This window comes from Dendrobates tinctorius, unplaced genomic scaffold, assembly GCF_039654945.1.
Source record: "Dendrobates tinctorius isolate UK_male_01 unplaced genomic scaffold, ASM3965494v1 ptg000010l, whole genome shotgun sequence".
Lineage (NCBI taxonomy): Eukaryota > Metazoa > Chordata > Amphibia > Anura > Dendrobatidae > Dendrobates > Dendrobates tinctorius.
In genome coordinates this window covers 7,277,460-7,298,888 of record NW_027361678.1, presented here as the reverse complement: position 1 = coordinate 7,298,888, position 21,429 = coordinate 7,277,460, and positions in this window count along the sequence as shown.

Below are 21,429 nucleotides of genomic sequence, written 5' to 3'. Positions count from 1 at the left end.
AAGTATTTAGTCAGTCAGCAATAGTGCAAGTTCCACCACTTAAAAAGATGAGAGGCGTCTGTAATTTACATCATAGGTAGACCTCAACTATGGGAGACAAACTGAGAAAAAAAAATCCAGAAAATCACATTGTCTGTTTTTTTTTCATTTTATTTGCATATTATGGTGGAAAATAAGTATTTGGTCAGAAACAAAATTTCATCTCAATACTTTGTGATATATCCTTTGTTGGCAATGACAGAGGTCAAACGTTTTCTGTAAGTCTTCACAAGGTTGCCACACACTGCTGTTGGTATGTTGGCCCATTCCTCCATGCAGATCTCCTCTAGAGCAGCAATGTTTTTGGCTTTTCGCTTGGCAACACGGACTTTCAACTCCCTCCAAAGGTTTTCTATAGGGTTGAGATCTGGAGACTGGCTAGGCCACTCCAGGACCTTGAAATGCTTCTTACGAAGCCACTCCTTCGTTGCCCTGGCGGTGTGCTTTGGATCATTGTCATGTTGAAAGACCCAGCCACGTTTCATCTTCAATGCCCTTGCTGATGGAAGGAGGTTTGCACTCAAAATCTCACGATACATGGCCCCATTCATTCTTTCATGTACCCGGATCAGTCGTCCTGGCCCCTTTTCAGTGAAACAGCCCCAAAGCATGATGTTTCCACCACCATGCTTTACAGTAGGTATGGTGTTTGATGGATGCAACTCAGTATTCTTTTTCCTCCAAACACGACAAGTTGTGTTTCTACCAAACAGTTCCAGTTTGGTTTCATCAGACCATAGGACATTCTCCCAAAACTCCTCTGGATCATCCAAATGCTCTCTAGCAAACTTCAGACGGGCCCGGACATGTACAGGCTTAAGCAGTGGGACACGTCTGGCACTGCAGGATCTGAGTCCATGGTGGCGTAGTGTGTTACTTATGGTAGGCCTTGTTACATTGGTCCCAGCTCTCTGCAGTTCATTCACTAGGTCCCCCCGCGTGGTTCTGGGATTTTTGTTCACCGTTCTTGTGATCATTCTGACTCCACGGGGTGGGATTTTGCGTGGAGCACCAGATCGAGGAAGATTATCAGTGGTCATGTATGTCTTCCATTTTCTAATTATTGCTCCCACAGTTGATTTCTTCACTCCAAGCTGGTTGGCTATAGCAGATTCAGTCTTCCCAGCCTGGTGCAGGGCTACAATTTTGTTTCTGGTGTCCTTTGACAGCTCTTTGGTCTTCACCATAGTGGAGTTTGGCGTCAGACTGTTTGAGGGTGTGCACAGGTGTCTTTTTATACTGATAACAAGTTTAAACAGGTGCCATTACTACAGGTAATGAGTGGAGGAAAGAGGAGACTCTTAAAGAAGAAGTTACAGGTCTGTGAGAGCCAGAAATCTTGATTGCTTGTTTCTGACCAAATACTTATTTTCCACCATAATATGCAAATAAAATGAAAAAAAAAACAGACAATGTGATTTTCTGGATTTTTTTTTCTCAGTTTGTCTCCCATAGTTGAGGTCTACCTATGATGTAAATTACAGACGCCTCTCATCTTTTTAAGTGGTGGAACTTGCACTATTGCTGACTGACTAAATACTTTTTTTCCCCACTGTACATGGCCACACACCAATGTTACCGCCTTTATCAGATGGTTTATAAACAACATTTTTCATCTCATTAAGATGTTCCAATGCTAATCTCTGTTCAGAATTGAGATTATCAAAAGGCCTAGTAGATGGTAGTTGGCGTATCTCCTCACAAACCATCTTCACAAACACCTCAATAGATGAGTTTTGTGAAATAGGAGGGAGGGACTTTGATTTCTTTTTAATATAATCAGGGAATTTCCTTGGTGTCTTTTCTTCCTCTGCAATAAGAGCTTCTAGCGCCTGTAGCGCTGCCCATTCCTCTTCTGTGGAAAAAGAATTTGGAGATGACTTATCAGCGGGATACTTTTTTCACAATAACTTTCATGCAAATAAAAAGGTATCCTTAATAGCCACTAAATGGTCATTTTTTTCTGTAGGGCAAAAGCGCAAATCCAAAGATAATACAGAAATGTGATCATGAGTTAATTGCACATCTGACAAATTAATTACCTTTAAATTCCCCTCATTATTGGATTCCTGATCACAATAGTTGGATTTTCTTTTTCCAGTTGTAAATCTCGTAGTGTATCTATTCAAAACCTCAGAAGAGTCACCATTAGGGATACTTGTAGAACTCCAGGAACTAGTGCTTGCTAAGGAGCTTACAGATCCAGATCTTTTCATGATAGATCGACCACGCCATTTGTAAACCTTATTGGTTTGATAATCTTGAAGGTCACGTTGAAATTTTGTTACCTTGAGTTTCTGAATTTCAGATTCCCATTTAGAAAATGATGTGTTCAGATCACCATCAAATTTAGTTAGTTGTTCAGCAGTGAGATTTTTTGAAGCTTTTCTTGTAACATTTTAATATTATTTTCTATAGACTCTATATTCTTCTTATCAACTTCAATCAATATTTCCATAAAAGTGCGGGAACATGTATTACAGGCATCTTCCCATTTTTTCAATAAAGTGTCATCCTCTAATGGGAAGGACGGAAATACCTGTATCCGTAAACCACGTGGAATTAAATTCCGTTGCATATAGTGTTCAAGTGAATTCTTATTCCACCATGACTTTGTTCTTTTATATAGTATCTCCTTCAGAGTTGCTTTATCCTCATGGATACCATCAGGATTCCCATTAGTTCCATTATTTCCCGCATCTTTGAAAATTGAGGATATTTGTGACATCCAATTAGTTTCACGATTTCTATAATCGATATTAATGGTCTCTTCCAAAATAAAACAGAAAAAAATCCTACACAGAAGAAATACCAGTAGTAAAAAAAAAAAAAGGTCAGATCTAAAAGGACAGATAAAGCATTGATAGCAGACAAATACAGGGTTGATTGATTGAGGTTCAGGAAAGATGGGTGATGATGGTATTGCAGCCGAGGCACATACCATTGATAGCAGATAGATACAGGGGTGATTGATTGGGGTTCAGGAAAGATGGGTGATGATGGTATTGCAGTCGGGACACATACCATTGATAGCAGACAGATATAGGGGTGATTGATTGGGATTCAGGAAAGATGGGTGATGATGGTATTGCAGCCGGGACACATACCATTGATAGCAGACAGATACAGGGGTGATTGATTGGGGTTCAGGAAAGATGGGTGATGATGGTATTGCAGTCGGGACACATACCATTGATAGCAGACAGATACAGGGGTGATTGATTGGGATTCAGGAAAGATGGGTGATGATGGTATTGCAGCCGGGACACATACCATTGATAGCAGACAGATACAGGGGTGATTGATTGCGGTTCAGGAAAGATGGGTGATTATGGTATTGCAGTCGGGATACAGATACAGGGGTGATTGTTTGGGGGTCAGGAAAAATGGGTGAAAATGGTATTGCAGCTGGGACACATACCATTGATAGCAGACAGATACAGGGGTGATTGATTGGGGTTCAGGAAAGATGGGTGATGATGGTATTGCAGTCGGGATACAGATACAGGGGTGATTGATTGGGGTTCAGGAAAGATGAGTGATGATGGTATTGCAGCCGGGACACATACCATTGATAGCAGACAGATACAGGGGTGATTGATTGGGGTTCAGGAAAGATGGGTGATGATGGTATTGCAGCCGGGACACATACCATTGATAGCAGACAGATACAGGGGTGATTGATTGGGGTTCAGGAAAGATGGGTGATGATGGTATTGCAGTCGGGACACATACCATTGATAGCAGACAGATACAGGGGTGATTGATTGGGATTCAGGAAAGATGGGTGATGATGGTATTGCAGCCGGGACACATACCATTGATAGCAGACAGATACAGGGGTGATTGATTGGGGTTCAGGAAATATGGGTGATGATGGTATTGCAGTCGGTATACAGATACAGGGGTGATTGATTGGGATTCAGGAAAGATGGGTGATGATGGTATTGCAGCCGGGACACATACCATTGATAGCAGACAGATACAGGGGTGATTGATTGGGGTTCAGGAAAGATGGGTGATGATGGTATTGCAGCCGGGACACATACCATTGATAGCAGACAGATACAGGGGTGATTGATTGCGGTTCAGGAAAGATGGGTGATGATGGTATTGCAGTCGGGATACAGATACAGGGGTGATTGATTGGGGTTCAGGAAAGATGAGTGATGATGGTATTGCAGCCGGGACACATACCATTGATAGCAGACAGATACAGGGGTGATTGATTGGGGTTCAGGAAAGATGGGTGATGATGGTATTGCAGCCGGGACACATACCATTGATAGCAGACAGATACAGGGGTGATTGATTGGGGTTCAGGAAAGATGGGTGATGATGGTATTGCAGTCGGGACACATACCATTGATAGCAGACAGATACAGGGGTGATTGATTGGGATTCAGGAAAGATGGGTGATGATGGTATTGCAGCCGGGACACATACCATTGATAGCAGACAGATACAGGGGTGATTGATTGGGGTTCAGGAAAGATGGGTGATGATGGTATTGCAGTCGGGATACAGATACAGGGGTGATTGTTTGGGGGTCAGGAAAGATGGGTGATGATGGTATTGCAGTCGGGATACAGATACAGGGGTGATTGTTTGGGGGTCAGGAAAGATGGGTGAAAATGGTATTGCAGCTGGGACACATACCATTGATAGCAGACAGATACAGGGGTGATTGATTGGGGTTCAGGAAAGATGGGTGATGATGGTTTTGCAGCCAGGACACATACCTGAGGAGAAGCAGATCGATTGTCAGATTGATAGTAATAGTGAAGCATAGTAATAATTAGAGATGAGCAACTTTGCCTTTTTTCGGATCGAGTCGGGTTTCATGAAACCCGACTTTCTCAAAAGTCGGGTCGAACGAAATCGGCCGATTATCGTGAAAAGTCCAAGGCCGAATGCAAGTCAATGGGGAAGCAAAGTCAGCAGGGAGTGGAGGACAGTAAACACACCTACAGTGCCCATTTGAATGCCAAAAACATCAATTCTTATTACTGAAGCTTGTCAACCTTAATTTACTTCATAATAATAGTTACGCACTGAAAACTGGGGGTTATTTGGCTAAAATTGTGGGGGGGGTAGGGCTGGCTCCAGGTTTTCGTGTGCCCTGGGCCAAAGAGTGCCCCTTTAACACATACCACAACTCATGATGCTCCGATACGACAGAGAAATAGCGGTATAGTACAATGAAAAATACTTCACTTTTTACATCTCAGAGTCATGACTGCTATCCATTTTAAATTCTACAATAGCTCCAAAAACGTACAGTATATTACTCCATACAGTATTATGGCCACCGCATAGTGCGCTATACAGAGTAATGAGGCCCATATATTTCTCCATACAGAATCATTGGTCCCATATAATGTTTGAAACAGTATATGATGAGCTCCACATAATGCTACAGTATATGTTGGTCCCCATGGATGAAGCTCCACTGTCTTATGGGCCCAAATAATGCTACATATATAATGGGCCCCATTTCTAATGCTCTAGTGTATAATGGGCCCTGTAAATGCTGCTCCAGTGTCTGATGTCCACCTTTGGAATGTTCCAGTGTATGGTGGGCCACATATATCTTTCTCCAGAGTATAGTGCTCCCCAAAAATTGCTGTCCCAACATTGAAAACAAATAAGTCTCCTCGCTAGGGAATCCCTGTACTAGTCTGGACTCCTTGTCGTCCCCATCTTCCATCTCAATGCACTTGGCTGTATAGGTAGAGGGCATACAGACGTGATGTCATTGCGCTCTCTGATCAGAATAACACTGTCAGGAAATGCGGAAGATGTCATGGCGGTGGAGCAGGGAGAGGTAAGTATTTCAACTTTGCAAGTGCTGTGATCCTGAGCAAGCAAGGGGGGCCCACTCGTTGGTGATGGCACTGGCACAGGGCCCCTCATAGTAAGGCGGTGTGTGGCGGTGTGTCTGACGGCGGGTGGGCGGTGCGTCTGGCGGCGGGTGGGACCCTCCCACCGGCAGAGACACTTTTGCGTACTATGAGGGGCCCTGTGCCAGTGCCATCGCCCATGAGTGTGCCCCCCCACCTGCTCAAGGAAACTTGCACTTTCATCTGCACCTTCCTCGTTGTCTCCGTGTAAGGTGGTATAGTATGCGGGAAGAGGAACCTGAGTTTCCTCAGGGTCAGATTCTGGCTGTGTAGAGTGTGAGGGGAATGTAGTGGTCTGGGTCAATGTACCAGCAGAATCATCTAGCAGTGATTGGACATCAGTGCACTTGTGGCGCCCCCAGGAGTACGGTCGCCACAGTGGCATTATCTTCCTCCTAGGGAGTGTGATGTCATGCTTGGGAGCAATGAAGGATCTCTCTAGCAGTTAAACCAACACACAACACATTTCCCACTCCAGGCCAGCAGGGAGACCTCTGAACCTGACTGCTGAGGAGCTGCTCTCTGTGGTCGGGAGGAGGTAAGTTAGGGCAGTCTGTGAAGGGAAGGGGAAGTGTGTGGAGGTGAGAAGGGGAGCTGGAGGATGAGCAGAATTAAGGCTCACTCCTAGCTGGAGCGCATGGTCCGGATTCCGGTCTCCGAGTTTGTAGGGACACTGACATTCCTGCAGCAGAAACCGGAGGAAGTAGCAGCTGTAAATGCTCTGTACCCAACTAAGGCTCGGAGGCCCCAGCAGCGACATGTGGGAGCCAGAAGGAAAAGGCTACGGCTGCCTCCCATACGAGAAAGTTCCAAAAGAGAGTCAACAGGGGGAACTTCATTGAACTCAGCACTGCGAGTACCTCTGATAATCGCTAGATCGGAGGCCACACTACCTATCTGCAGAGAGAGAATTCCAATTTGGCTTCCAGGCTGACCAACTTTTTCTCCATCTGTACTCTGGGTCCTGGATGGCACTTACCAAGTACAGGTAAAGGAACTGCACGACTGTGTCTGTCATCTTTCTCCTGTGCCTGGCGCACGGCTCTGCTACATCCTGCACTGCACACCATCTACCAATTCTTTCATCTGCCCTGCGACTACGGCCCTACCTGTGCAGGGCTTCTACATCTTAGCTGCACCACAACATCTGTCCCAGAGAAGCAACACTGCAGCGCTGGTCAATCTAATCAGAAACCACAGGTGGCGTCACGTATCATTCACCTATAAACGTAATTCACCCCTTCGCATGGACGCCCAGGGCCACGGAACGGGTCACCACCACAGTGATACATCCCTGTGAGACACCGGTCCGGTACCGATTAACCCCACTGCCCTGGCTGGCCACCCACACTCCATGTCAGATTTATCTTGGACTGGGGAATTCACGATTTGACTTGATAACCCAGGCATGGTATGATAGAGCTACATGGACTAATGTGAAGTGTGGCCTGCTGCATCATTCATTTTTGGTGGAGGTGAAGGACACAAGGAAAGGGGTTCTTCCTGACCAGGAGCCAGCACTTGACGACTCTCAGTGTTTGCATTTTTTGAAACTTCAGAAGAGGAGGGCATATTTGCTGGAGTCTGTTTCGGCAATGTAAGCCAAAACCAGTTCTTAATGCTCCGGCTTTAAAAGCGGTTAACCTACTCCCAGAAAAGGTAGACTTCCAGGCATTCCGGAGCCAGACCATGATGCAGGCTCAACACCTCCTGCCTTAGCTGCTATTGTGCTTTTGCCACTACCAGCAGATGCACCACCACCATCAGCACCAGCTGGCCCCCCACGTCCGCGGCGTCTTCTGCCAAACTTCAAAATTTTGCAGACAATAGACCCAAAATAAGATCGGATATATGGTACTGTATCAGAAGCGTACAGCTCTATTCAGTCAAAGGATAATTGTCAATCTCCCTATATATTCCATCAGTTACACAGAGACGCTCACAGGCTCAGTATGGATTAAACAAGAATATAAAAAGTAGACAAAGTGTTCAGTATCATCAGATAGCAGGTATATATAGTATAATTTAAACATTCTAAATCTCCATAGATATTTCAGGAGGCACACACAGACGCTCTCAGGCTCAGTATTGGATTACAACACAATCTAAAAAGCCGTAAAATGGTAATGGATCTGAAGAGTACAGCTGTACACAATGTAGGTGTCATTGTTGTCAATCTCACTATTTATTTCCACAGTCAGAAAATAACTCTCACTTGGTCAGTTTGGATTAGACCATAATATAACAAGCGGTAAATGGGTAATGTATCACAAGCGGAGAGCTGTATACAGTGTTGGGGTAATTTTTAAATGTACATCTAAATTGCAGGAGTAACCCATAGACTCTCACACGCTCAGGATGGATCACACCACAATATAACAAGAAGATCCGCAAGAAATAATCACACATGTGGGACAATGTTCCAGGTGTCAATGATACACTTAGGCTAAGTGCACACACTGCAGATTCGTCTGCGGATTCATATCTGCGGAACCGCAGGTAAAACCGCAGGTAAAATGACCTGCGGTTTTTCCTGCGGATTGGCCTTTCTGTTTTGCCCTGCGGTTTGCCACCTGGACAATGGAATAGGTGGCAAACCGCAGCAGAATCCGCAGAAACAATTGACATGCTGCTGAAAAAAAAACGCAGCTTTTCCGCAGGTAAAAATCCGCAGCATGTGCACAGCAGAATGTTAATCCCATAGGATAACATGCTACTGTACACTGTCTGCAGAACTGCTGCAGTTCTGCTGCGGTCAAAACTGCAGCGGAACCGCAGCAAAAACCGCAGCGTGTGCACATGGCCTTAGAGTGGTGGTTGTAGGAGGACTTCCTGGCAGAAAGGGTACAGTATCACCAGATACCAGGTATATATAGCATAGTTTAAACATTAAAAATGTACGTCTATATATCAGGAGTAGTGTTGAGCCACCCTGCTAGTGTTTTGGTTCGTCGCAAAGGAGGCAAGTTCGTCAAATGTTCGTCGAACGTTCGACGAACACCGTCGAACCCCATTGAAAACAATGGCAGGCAAACACAAACAAATACAAACACATAGAAAACAATTAGAAAACACCTTAAAAGGTGTCCCAAAGCAGACAAAATGCTCAGAAGACAAAAATAACATATGGAAAAGGGCAACTACATTTAGAAAAGAGGTGGAGGAGTAAATGGAGGAGGTGGAGGAGACACAGATATAGGCTTGTCATGCCCTTATGAAGTCAAGAAAGGCTGGAATAAAAATGTAAAATACAAACGAAATAAAAAATCTGAAATCGAACACGATCATATACCGTCGGACTTCCCACCAATAAATTATGCCAACTGCCGATCGGACGGCGTTATTCCCACGAACCTCCAAACAGCGTCCATGAAGGCAAAGTGTTTGGTTTCCGGGGGCAGTATGGTTGCAAAGCTGAATGTCCAAAAGGGCACTACCAGGAGTGGAGCCTGCGGCTTAATTGGACTCCACCCGGGAAACCACAACCATGCCACCTAAAGAAAAGATGCACACATTGAAAGCTTTGTCAATTCTGTGTGTGGTGTGGTATGTCCGTTTTCAGTTGTGCTAGCGATTTGTCAGCTTTATTCCGTTAACGAACGAGACTCCGGCCTGTCCCCGCGGTAAGCGTCAAGCTTACTAGAGGGATTCGCGAGGCTCTGGCATGAGAGATCGAGCAATAACAGGTCTATCATGCCCTTACATGTCCAGGGCTGCATGTGCGCTACACTGAAAGGACCAGCTTTTGTCGCTTACATGTGCAGATAACCCGCTGAACACTGTTAGTGATGGGTATCTGGGATTCCAGTTCTTCCCCACAAACGATGATTTCCCAGTAAGTGCAGGTCAACCGCAATTCGGGAATTAGGCCTAACCAGCATTCCTGAAAAAATTAAGTGACTAAACCACAGGTGCTGTAGCTTGCTTAACAGCTCGGCAGCCGTTCTCAGGCCCAGTATGGATTCGACAATATTGTAGAAAGTTGATAAAGGGTACAGTTTCACCAAATAACACGTATATATGTAGCATAGTTTACACATTAAAAACCTATGTCTATATATCAGGAGGCAGGCTCAGACGGTCTCAGGCCCAGTATGGATTCGACGTGATTGTACAAAGTTGAGAAAGGGTACAGTATCACTGGATAGCAGGTGTTAGGGTCGGCGGAACGCACCAGATATAAATAATAGGAGGTGCGTTCGCCGCCTGGGGTCCACCGTGTGGTAGGTGGTAAGATCGCTGCTGGACAATGGCAGATGCACCAGAAGGTGAAGTACTGTGCTCGGGTTAACGTCACCCGAACGCTAAGAGCGGCTTTGTTCAGACACAGAGTCGCTTGTCAGAAATAAATATAAAGCCGCTGGCCCTGTTAGCTTCACAGGAAGCTCAGCGGATGGCGTTGCAGCCGCAACCGCCAATAGACGCTGCTACCGCAGCGCGGCAATAACTAAATCCGCAGGCGTCGGTACCGGAGAACCGGACGCTAGTGTAGGTGCGGAAAGCACAGTGGCGTGTAGCTTGCCACAATCTGGAGCTGACTAACCCAGCACTCAGTCAGCAATCGTATTATCCAAGGGAAGGGGTTTCATAATAAGTCAGTCACCAGTCCATGCATCCATCACCATACACACACAGCATAATATGCTACACTAGCGCATCGCCGAACCGCCATGTGGGCTTTTTATAGCGATGCGCTTCCTGGGAAGAACCAATCAGATCTGACGCAGGACCTGAGCATGTGACCCCTGCTCTCCAGTGAGAGGTCAAATTGCGGGCATGCCCAGTAGCACGGCATGAGGACTTAGCCTATGGAGCTGTTCCCTGTGGAGCAGGTTGCGCTACCATTGCTGCACCAGATGTGGCAGCAACATCCAGGCTCACAGAACAAGTCTGAGGAGCATGCCTGGCTCACCGAGATTGCTGAGCAGCACCCGGAGCGGTCGGAGGAGAATGGGAGACCGCTGAATGTCTGGCTCTGGACTCCTGCCGAGCAGTGTCAGGAATCCGATGCCTAACAGCAGGTATATATAGCATAGTTTAAACATTAAAAATCTCTGTGTATATTTCTAAAGTCTGACCAAGACACTCTCAGCCTCAGTATGGATTACACAAGAATCTAAAAAGTTGGAAAAGGGTTATGTATTCGAAGCGTACACCAGTATACACTGTTGGGTTATTTTTGAATCTTCATATATAGTTCATGCAAAGAGAAGAGGTCGCACTCATTGAGATTGAAGTTTCACTGATTTATTGACATATCAAAAACATGTCAATTCGGGGGAGTGACATGAGGAGTGCAAAGTAGGCTGACAACCCGTTGAAGCGCTCGAGCAGCGCGAAACGGCCGTTGTCAGCCTACTTTGCACTCCTCATGTCACTCCCCCGAATTGACATGTTTTTGATTTGTCAATAAATCAGTGAAACTTCAATCTCGATGAGTGCGACCTCTTCTCTTTGCATGGATTCCCAGGATTGACTGTTTCCAGGTCTGGCACCCGAGATTCCCAGCTGCTGGGCTTCTGCATGCCGCACATCATTTGAAGTCACACGGTAACAGCGGTGCCGTCCGCTTTTTATCTTGAGTTTTGTCATATATAGTTCAGTCTCAGTAAGACAGTCCAGGCTCTCTGGAAGAGGAAACGAGATGGATACAAGTACAGACGGAAAGTCGAGTGATTGCAGACATTTTGGAATTACTAATCACGGGAAAAACTCCCGGGAGAATTCTCAGAGAAGATGCTGACCCTCAATTACTTTGTCTGTGGAGACAGTGAATACAGTTCTTGTGAAGAAAGGTTTGCTGTATCGCAGTACCGTGGAACCCACTCATCTCCATCAAATTGTGATCACAGGGAGAGATGTAGAGACATTGTCCTCACTGCCTATCATGACATGTCAGGTAACTTTGGAGTGCAAAAGACAGAAGCAACAGGCCGTAGGCGATTCTATTGGATTGGCATGAGAGGACACATTTAAAAAATGTGGGCAGTAATGGCACACGTCTGCGAGTAGGAAAACCGTGAAAGCTGATGATAAACCACCACTGCATCTCATTGGGAGTCGACGTCCTTAACAAATGGAAGCCATTGATCATCTGAAGATAGAGCCCAGCAGGACAGGACATAGCTACGTCTTAAACATCATCTATAATTTCACCAAATTTGTATTTGCAGTCCCAGTGAAGGATTTAACAGCCCAGACTACACAGCGGTGGAGCAGGGAGAGGTAAGTATTGCAAGTGCTGGTGCCCTGAGCAAGCAGGGGGGCCCACTCATGGGCGGCGGTAATGGCACAGGGCCCCTCATAGTACGCCGGTGTGTCTGACGGCGGGTGTGCACCCCCACTGTCAGAGACACTTGATTGAACTATGAGGGACCCTGTGCCAGTGCCGTCGCCTAAGAGTGGGCCCACCCACCTGTCCAGGGCAATGGCACTCGCACAGGTGCGTGCACCAGGTGGTGACCCCGGCCCTGTGGGGGGAGGCAGCCCAGTTAGGGAGGTTGAAAAAATGGCATATGTTGATGTTGGACATTCAGCAGCTGCAAATGGAGGAATAGGAGAAGTCCGCGGAAGAGGAGGACAAAAGCGAGCCATTTTTCTGGCAACCTACGTGTCGGCAGGGGAGGGTGGGACAAAAGCATTTGAAACCCATGCATGGTTCATTTTAATGAAGGTTAGATCATCAACATTTTGGGTAGACAGATGGGTCCTTTTTTCTGTCAGGATTGATCCAGCAGCACTGAATACTCTTTCAGATAACACACTTGCAGCTGGGCAAGCAAGCTCCTGTAAGGCATATTGTGCCAATTCAGGCCAGGTGACCAGTTTACTGGTCCAATAGTCAAAGGGGAATGACCGGTGAGGGAGAACATCGATATGGGAGAAGAAGTAGTTTGTTACCATAGTTGACAACTGCTGTCTCCTGTCACTTTCAATCGATGCAGTATTACCAGTCGTGTGAGCGGTACTTGAAAAATCAGTCCACAACATGGTCATGGAACCCCTGTGTCCCACACCACTTCAGCTGTGTGCACCACGAACACCTCTAACATGTTGCCCCCTAAGGCTCGTGGGAGAACCATCACCACTGCTGTTAGCTGGGAATGCCTCAAACAAACGGTTTACCAGAGTTGCTTGTTTGTTAGCCAATATTAGCTCTAGGTTCTCCTGTGGCATGATGTTTTGGAATTTGCCTTTATAGCGTGGATCCAGGATGCTGGCCAACCAGTAGTCGTCATCGTTCATCATTTTGGCAATGCGGGGGTCCCTTTTTAGGATCTGCAAGGCATAATCAGACATGTGGGCCAATGTTCCAGGTGTCAATGATGCACTGCGAGTTCTGAGTGGAGGAGCACTTTCTGGCAAATCAACATCCCTCCTGTCACGCACAAACCCTGTACCTGACCTTGCCACACCAACATTTTCTCTTGCCCCCTGAGAAGCATCCTCCTCCCCAAAATAATCATCCCCATCATCATCCTCCTCCTCCTCTTCCTCTTCTTCTTCCACCTTGTCCACGAGACTTCCCTGACCAGACAATGGCTGACTGTCAACAAGGCTTCCCTCCTCCTCTTCCTCCTCGGCTGCAGACGCCTGCTCTTAAATTTGCGTCAAAGTTTGCATGAGCAGATGCATAAGTGGGATGCTCATGCTTATGATGGCGTCGTCTGTGCTTACCAGCCATGTGCATTCCTCAAAACACTGAAGGACTTTACAGAGGTCTTTCAGCTTCAACCACCGCACACCAGACAACTCAATGTCTGCCCGCAAACTTCCTGCCCGTGTATCCTCCCACAAATGAATTACAGCCTGCCTCTGTTCGCGCAGCCTCTGAACCATGTGCAGGGTGGAGTTCCACCTTGTTGCAACGTCGATTATTAGGCGGTGGTTGGGAAGGTGGAGCAATCGCTGCAGCTTCTGCATACGACTGGAGTGTACGGGCGACCGGCGGATGTGCGAGCACAGTCTTCGCACCTTATGGAGCAGGGCTGTTAACTCCGGATAATTACACTGGTCAACAGCATTTTTGGTGCCAAAGATATTTCATCGAATTTAGGGTATTTTTGGGGTGCTGATTCTGAATATGTCATCAGTTTTGCCAGATTGGCTCAAGTTTTTGAGATTTTTGGTATCTTATTTATAGCACTTGTTGGTAAATGCGACGCATCATCTCATTAATTTCTTTGGATTAGTACTTGAACTGAGCAGTTCTCAATATAGTTTTGTGTTAATTAGTGTTCTAAAAGTTTGTTCATAGCTTGATTTTTGCACTAACTTTATGTTGTTGTCTGTTTTCCAGTGAAAAGCATGAACTCATCATGAAGAAGTTGTCTTAACGATCCAGACTCATTCTGTTACATTTGTGGTGAATATACACTGCCAAAACATAGAAGAAACATAACACACTTCGTAAAAAAAGTGTATTTTGCCTATTTTGGGGTTATGCTTGGGGACCAAGACAAGTTTTGGGCACCACACATAGTGTGCAAAGCATGTATCGAATTATTACGAAAATGGAGCAAAGGACAAAGAAAAAGCTTCAAATTTGGTGTTCCAATGGTGTGGAGAGAGCCAAAAAATCATCATGATGACTGTTATTTATGGTAAACACAGGTACAGGCACATCTTCACAATGAGGGACAGGCCTTCTTGCAGATTCCATGTTACTCCCATTTTCGTTTCTTATGCTTATTGAATCCTTGCACTTGCACTGCACAGAAATAACAGTCATCATGATGATTTTTTGGCTCTCTCCACACCATTGGAACACCAAATTTGAAGCTTTTTCTTTGTCCTTTGCTCCATTTTCGTAATAATTCGATACATGCTTTGCACACTATGTGTGGTGCCCAAAACTTGTCTTGGTCCCCAAGCATAACCCCAAAATAGGCAAAATACACTTTTTTTACGAAGTGTGTTATGTTTCTTCTATGTTTTGGCAGTGTATATTCACCACAAATGTAACAGAATGAGTCTGGATCGTTAAGACAACTTCTTCATGATGAGTTCATGCTTTTCACTGGAAAACAGACAACAACATAAAGTTAGTGCAAAAATCAAGCTATGAACAAACTTTTAGAACACTAATTAACACAAAACTATATTGAGAACTGCTCAGTTCAAGTACTAATCCAAAGAAATTAATGAGATGATGCGTCGCATTTACCAACAAGTGCTATAAATAAGATACCAAAAATCTCAAAAACTTGAGCCAATCTGGCAAAACTGATGACATATTCAGAATCAGCACCCCAAAAATACCCCAAATTCATTAAAATATTTTGGACACCAGAAAAAAAAATTTTTTTCGTTGACCTGTGTTATTGAGGAAGCACTGCACCACCAGGTTCAAGGTGTGAGCCAGGCAAGGTATGTGTCTGAGTTTTGAAAGGGCTATGGCTGCCACAAAATTCCGTCCGTTATCACTAACTACCTTGCCTGCCTCAAGATGTAGACTGCCCAGCCATGACTCAGTATGTCGCTGCAAGTAGTCGGCCAGTACCTCAGCGATGTGTCTGTTGTCGCCCAAACACATCATCTTCAACACAGCCTGCTGACGCTTACCACTAGCTGTTCGATAGTGGGACACCTCATGTGTGATACTGGCAGCTGCAGATGGAGTGCTCGTGCGACTGCGCTCTGTGGACGAGCTTTCGCTTGTGGAGGAGGAGGAGGGTTGAACGCCTACAGCCAACTGTTTCCTATACCGTGGGCTAGGCAGCACTGTCCCACCGCCGCTGTCCCCTGTGGACCCTGCATCCACCACATTAACCCAGTGCGCAGTGATGGACACGTAACGGCCCTGGCCATGCCTACTGGACCATGCATCTGTTGTCAGGTGCACCTTTCCACTCACTGATTGCTTGAGTGCATGGACAATGCGGTCTTTCACATGCATGTGGAGGGCTGGGATGGCTTTTCGTGAAAAGAAGTGCCGACTGGGTAGGTCATAGCGTGGTACTGCGTAGGCCATGAGCTCGCGGAAAGCTTTGCTTTCAACCAACCGGTAGGGCATCATCTCTAACGAGATTAGTTTGGCAATGTGGGCGTTCAAAGTCAGTGTACGCGGATGAGAGGATGAGTACTTTCTTGTCCTACTCAGAGTCTCAGGTAGGGTGAGCTGTACTTGAGAGCTGCATATGGTGGATCTAGCGGTGGACATGGCGGACTGAGAGAGGGTTGGTGATGGTGATGGTTTTGGTGATGTTGCTGATGGCCTAGATTCAGTCTTTCGTAGCAATAACATTGTGATTCCATGACTGTTTTGCCCTTGCGACGACACCTCGACATTTGCTGCCTCATTTCATTTCTGCCTCAGTACACTGCGAGGACAATGTAGTGCTCTGAGTGAATGTACCAGCAGAAAAATCTAGCAGTGGCTGTGCATCAGTGCACTCCATGTCAGATTCATCTTGGACTGGGGAATTCACGATTTGACTTGATAACCCAGGCATGGTATGAGAAAAGAGCTCCATGGAATAATCTGTAGTGTGGCCTGCCACATCCTTCACTTTTGGTAGGGGTGAAGGACACAAGGAAAGAGAATTTGAAGCTCACTGTAGATTGGAGGACGCTGAACTATTGTCTCAGGCCCAGGAGAGATAACACCGCAATGTAACAGGCTGAAATTGGATGCTGTATGACAAGGTGGACGGTGTATAGAGTATTGGTGAGAATTTGAAGCTCACTGTAGATTGGAGGACGCTGAACTATTGTCTCAGGCCCAGGAGAGATTACACCGCAATGTAACAGGCTGAAATTGGATGCTGTGTGACAAGGTGGACGGTGTATAGAGTATTGGTGAGAATTTGAAGCTAACTGTAGATTGGAGGACGCTGAACTATTGTCTCAGGCCCAGGAGAGATTACACCGCAATGTAGCAGGCTGAAATTGGATGCTGTAAGACAAGGTGGACGTTGTATAGAGTATTGGTAAGAATTTGAAGCTCACTTTAGATTGGAGGACGCTGAACTATTGTCTCAGGCCCAGGAGAGATTACACTGCAATGTAACAGGCTGAAATTGGATGCTGTATGACAAGGTGGACGGTGTATAGAGTATTGGTGAGAATTTGAAGCTCACTGTAGATTGGAGGACGCTGAACTATTGTCTCAGGCCCAGGAGAGATTACACCGCAATGTAACAGGCTGAAATTGGATGCTATATGACAAGGTGGACGTTGTATAGAGTATTGGTGAGAATTTGAAGCTCACTGTAGATTGGAGGACGCTGAACTATTGTCTCAGGCCCAGGAGAGATTACACCGCAATGTAACAGGCTGAAATTGGATGCTGTGTGACAAGGTGGATGGTGTATAGAGTATTGGTGAGAATTTGAAGCTCACTTTAGATTGGAGGACGCTGAACTATTGTCTCAGGCCCAGGAGAGATTACACCGCAATGTAACAGGCTGAAATTGGATGCTGTATGACAAGGTGGACGGTGTATAGAGTATTGGTGAGAATTTGAAGCTCACTTTAGATTGGAGGACGCTGAACTATTGTCTCAGGCCCAGGAGAGATTACACCGCAATGTAACAGGCTGAAATTGGATGCTGTATGACAAGGTGGACGGTGTATAGAGTATTGGTGAGAATTTGAAGCTCACTTTAGATTGGAGGACGCTGAACTATTGTCTCAGGCCCAGGAGAGATTACACCGCAATGTAACAGGCTGAAATTGGATGCTGTATGACATGGTGGACGGTGTATAGAGTATTGGTGAGAATTTGAAGCTCACTGTAGATTGGAGGACGCTGAACTATTGTCTCAGGCCCAGGAGAGATTACACCGCAATGTAACAGGCTGAAATTGGATGCTGTATGACATGGTGGACGGTGTATAGAGTATTGGTGAGAATTTGAAGCTCACTGTAGATTGGAGGATGCTGAACTATTGTCTCAGGCCCAGGAGAGATTACACCGCAATGTAACAGGCTGAAATTGGATGCTGTATGACAAGGTGGACGGTGTATAGAGTATTGGTGAGAATTTGAAGCTCACTTTAGATTGGAGGATGCTGAACTATTGTCTCAGGCCCAGGAGAGATTACACTGCAATGTAACAGGCTGAAATTGGATGCTGTATGACAAGGTGGACGTTGTATAGAGTATTGGTGAGAATTTGAAGCTCACTGTAGATTGGAGGACGCTGAACTATTGTCTCAGGCCCAGGAGAGATTACACCGCAATGTAACAGGCTGAAATTGGATGCTATATGACAAGGTGGACGTTGTATAGAGTATTGGTGAGAATTTGAAGCTCACTGTAGATTGGAGGACGCTGAACTATTGTCTCAGGCCCAGGAGAGATTACACCGCAATGTAACAGGCTAAAATTGCCTAGTGTATGACAAACTACAAGGTGTATATAGAATTGGGCAGAATTGGAATCTCACTGGAGTGTAAGTCTGTAAGAACGGACAAACTCCTCGGCTTTTTCTTACAGAGTCACACCCAGATAGCTTCAATTTGGCCGTGATAACAGGCGGTACACGGTACTGTGTGAGGAACGTACACCGCTGTACGGTGTGTGAAAAAATGAATGCTCAGTAACTCATCAGGACAAAACAATAAAATTTGGATTGCTTTGAAAAAAGCAGTTTGAACACCAGTGTGAACACTGCAATGCAGCTAGCAGGTAGCCTTAAAAGGCAGCCTAATCACCACCAGCGCTGCTGCACAAAAGCAAAAATCATCACCTTTCCCTGCACACTAACTACAGTGAAAAGCGCTATCAGCAGAAGCAGTTTTTTTTTCTTTTAGCCTTCCTAATGCTCTCCCTTATCCTGAATCAGCTGCAGCACCTCTCCCTATGCTAAGATCGCCAGAAGTAAGATGGCGGTCGGCGTGCACGTCCTTTTATAGCCCCTGTGATGCCACACACAGCAAGCCAATCACTTGCATGCCCTTCTCAAAGATGGTGGTGACCTATGCCTATGTCATCGCGTTGCCCACAGTGTGCGTCCTCCATCATTGGCTGAAAAAGGGCGCGGGAAGCATCATTTGAAACGCGACTTTGGCGCTCTGGTCGCCGAGCTCGTGGCTGACCTAACGCTATGGTCAGGTTTCATTTCATGAAACCCGACTTCAGCGAAAGTCGCCGACTTATGAATTTGTTCGACTCGTTTTGCTCAACTTTAGTAATAATAATAATGGAACATCTATAGCCGGGAGTTATTTTTCAGGCATATTTCAGATATTATCCTTAGAAGACATCCTTGGAATGACAGACCGAGGTCCAGACAGACCTCGTAGTCTGAATTTATAAGAAGTCTATTGCACATCAAACAGGCCAGGTGTGATCAGAAGGAGGGAGGAGCAGTAGGGAGACTGGACAGACACAGGAGATGATTAATTAGAAGTCACAAGAAAAAAATGGTCAGATCTAAAAGGACAGATAAAGCATTGATAGCAGATACAGGGGTGATTGATTGGGGTTCAGGAAAGATGGGTGATGATGGTACTGCAGCCGGGACACATACCATTGATAGCAGTCAGCTACAGGGGTGATTGATTGGGGCTCAGGAAAGATGGGTGATGATGGTACTGCAGCCGGGACACATACCATTGATAGCAGTCAACTACAGGGGTGATTGATTGGGGCTCAGGAAAGATGGGTGATGATGGTATTGCAGCCGGGACACATACCATTGATAGCAGACAGATACAGGGGTGATTGATTGGGGTTCAGGAAAGATGAGTGATGATGGTATTGCAGCCGGGACACATACCATTGATAGCAGACAGATAAAGGGGTGATTGATTGGGGTTCAGGAAAGATGGGTGATGATGGTATTGCAGCTTGGACACATACCATTGATAGCAGACAGATACTACAGGGAGGATTGATTGGGGTTCAGGAAAGATGGGTGATGATGGTATTGCAGCCGGGACACATACCTGAGGATGAAGCAGATCATCTGTCAGATTGATAGTAATAGTGAAGCATAGTAATAATAATAATGAAGCATCTATAGCATGGAGTTATTTTTCAGGCATATTTCAGATTTTATCCTTAGAAGATATTCTCGGAATGACTGACCGACTGAATGACAAAGACGGTAACACTCTTGATCTGGTCTTTGTCCGGCTCTGTTCAATCTCCCAACTAAATAACTCACCGCTTCCACTCTCTGACCACAACATTTTCTCATTCACGCTCACAAATCCTCACCCACCCCAGCTCACTCCTACCTACCACACATTCAGAAATCTACAAGCCATTAACCCTCAGACACTTTCAGACTCCCTACACTCATCACAGTCCCCAATCTCCTCTTTTTCCTGTCCTGATCTGGCTGTTCATCACTACAATGACACTCTTAGAACTAACCTTGACTAAGTAGCTCCTTCACCCTCAGAAACTCCAAGCACAGAGTAAAACAGCCCTGGCACACATCGCAAACTCAACTTCTCCAGCGATGCTCTAGGAGTGCTGAACCCCTTTAGAGAAAAACCCGCATACCAGAAGACTTCATCCACTTCAAATTTATGTTAAGAACCTGTAAGGCTAGTTTCACACTAGCGTTTAAACGACGCGCGCACGGCACCGCTAAGCCACGCCCCCTGCCGGCTCCCTGCCCGCCCCTTCCTGTTATCGCCTCCTCCGAGCGCAGAGGGCTGCATGCGTTATGCGCACCCTATCTTTAGCATAGGGTGCGCAGGCCGTGCGCAATTATGAATATAGCGTGCGCTGCGCATTTTTGGAGGTGCGCCCCGAACGCAGCATGTTGCATTTTGGCGCGCACGGCGCACATTCAAAAATGCGCAGCGCACGCTATATTCATAGTTGCGCACGGCCTGCGCACCCTATGCTAAAGATAGGGTGCGCATAACGCAGGCAGCCCTCTGCGCTCGGAGGAGGCGATAACAGGAAGGGGCGGGCAGGGAGCCGGCAGGGGGCGTGGCTTAGCGGCGCCGTGCACGTGTCGTTTAAACGCTAGTGTGAAACTAGCCTAACGCTGCTCTTCACCTTGCCAAACAGGCTTACTTCACCACCCTGATCTCCTCACTAGCCAACAACCCCAAGAAACTTTTTGACACTTTTCACTCCCTCTTCAGGCCAAAAGCACAAGCCCCTATCACAGACATTTGTGCTGATGACCTGGTCTCTCACTTTACAGAAAAAATAGATAATATCCATCAGGAAATCTGCTCCCAACCACCAAGTGCTGTGACTCCCATCCATCCCTTCCTGCATCTCCCCTGGCTCAGTTTCCACATTTGATCCCATCACAGACGAAGAAGTCTCCAGACTTCTCTCTTCCTCTCATCCGACTACATTCACTACCGAACCCCATTCCCTCACGTCTCCTCCAGTCTCTCTCTCCAGTCATCACAACTCATCTAACTGCAATCTTTAATCTCTCCCTCTTCTCGGGCATTTTTCCATCCTCCTTCAAACACGCCATCGTTACTCCATTACTAAAGAAACCCGCTCTCGACCCATCCTGCACAAACAACTACAGACCAGTCTCCAATCTCCCATTCAT